The sequence below is a fragment of the Aplysia californica genome, unplaced genomic scaffold (genome assembly GCF_000002075.1).
Source record: "Aplysia californica isolate F4 #8 unplaced genomic scaffold, AplCal3.0 scaffold00102, whole genome shotgun sequence".
Lineage (NCBI taxonomy): Eukaryota > Metazoa > Mollusca > Gastropoda > Aplysiida > Aplysiidae > Aplysia > Aplysia californica.
Genome location: NW_004797372.1, coordinates 1260847 through 1262895, shown reverse-complemented (window position 1 = coordinate 1262895; position 2049 = coordinate 1260847).

Genomic DNA, 2049 nt, shown 5'->3' with positions numbered 1-2049 from the left:
ACACACACACACCACACCCCAACCCGCACCCCGTGTGCGTACGTTGACCGTATTAAAAAAATTGCTGGTCTAAAGACGTCATTTCTTCATACATGTATTTCAATCTTATTTTGAAAAATATATTTTGATTTCCTTCTTCCTACAATAAATGTGATCAATAGCCACAATGATAATCCTTCTATGCATCTCTTCTTTAGTCAGAACCTGGTGTATTATGAGTGGCTAATATTATGACGTATTTGAAAGGTTTGCTGTACATTGCACAATGAACACGCCGGTATACATGACACATTTAATTGCGGAAGCCCTCAAATTGTTGTTTTGTTGTGAAGCGCCTTCAGCCAGGGGTGAGCGCTATAGAAATGATCTTTATTAACATTATTATTAATCTTATGTATTGTGTGATCCCAGCAAATCCTGGACGAAGTTTTGTCAAATAACTTTTGGGATCGGAAAGTGAACCACCAATTAATTTCAAGTGCATTTGTACTTTTGTGGTTATCATTGTTCTGGAATGCCTCCATATCTAGAATCCAAGCACGAGTGTTCTCTCAATCTCTCAGGTGACGTATTGTCGTCTCGATTTTGGGGGTATGAATTATTTACCTTTTGTATTCATTTCCTTCTCTATTACCTATTCTAACTATCCATCCATCCATTTATCCATCCATTAATCCATCATTCCATCAATTCATCCATCCATCCATCCATTAATCCATCATTCCATCTTTTCTGGAAGGAAGAAGGGTGTGTGTGTGTTAGTGTGTATGTATGTGTGTGTGTGTGTGTGTGTGTGTGTGTGTGTGTGTGTGTGTGTGTGTGTGTGTGTGTGGATTTATGTGTGTGTATGTGTGTGTATGTATGTATTTATGTATGTGTGTTTATGCACGTGTGTGTGCACGTATGTGTGTATATGTGTATGTATGTGAGTGTATGTATGTGTGTGTGCACGTATGCGTGTGTGTGTGTGTGTGTGTGTGTGTGTGTGTTTGTTTGTGTTGGCGGGGAGGGGTTGGGGGAGGAGAGTGGTGGGGGAAGGAGAGGGGTTAGACTTTATTCTCATTCAGAGCTCATGTGAAATACGAGAACATCAAACGACATAAAATATTAATTGACTCTTCAATATGACGCATTGACCATGCCCCCAAGCGACACAAAAGCCTGGTCTGGCAGTGCATTGTTCTCTTAGCCAATGTCTCACGCAACGGTGCGAAGATAACCGCAAGGCGTGAGCATACACAAATGCAGGACAAAAGTAACCGTATCACGAGGGGAAACAGACAAACGTCCCAGAGGAGTCATTGTCTCGCTCAGAGTGTCCATTACTCCATCCCAAGCAAATCCTTGTGTCATATGCAGTCATTGCCCCCCCCCCCTCCCACCTCTTCGATCTCACCCAACCGCCCTCTTCTGCTTTCCCTTTCTTTTCCTTTTATTATTATTATTATTACTATTATTATTACTATTATTATTAATTATTCTTTTTTTTACAGATTTCACTTGATTTATTTGAGTTAAAGAGAAGCAAGCAAAACGGAGCTATAACAGCCTTTCAACTGTGGAAAGGTCTAAGAAAAAAGTAAGACTGGAAGACAAATACGCCTACATGTACAGCAGAGGGATAGCAAAGAAGTACAGGACCGGCCAGTGGCTCAGTGGTTTTCTCCCCCCCCCCCCCCCCCGAGCATGACCCACTTTCTGTTATAACGTTTTTGGTCAAAGGGCAAGGTGCTAGTCGGTAGAATGAGAGGTTGCAGTTCCCAACCTTGTCGAAACACGTCTTGTCGATAGCATAATTTGATGTAATAACGCAAACATGCTTAACATAGCTGGGGATGGATTCAATGACTTTGAAATAGCCCATCATTGCCATCAGTTTTTCTTACGTCAAGTGTTTCTAATGAATTAAACATTGTCACACTGTCATATTGATAGAGTTTTAATTATTTTAGAGAACGCCAGCTGCTTTGACCCTATCATTCAATTATTTATTGTTTTCTACTTTTTAAAAAAAATTAATTTATTTTTACTTTTATCTATTTATTTATT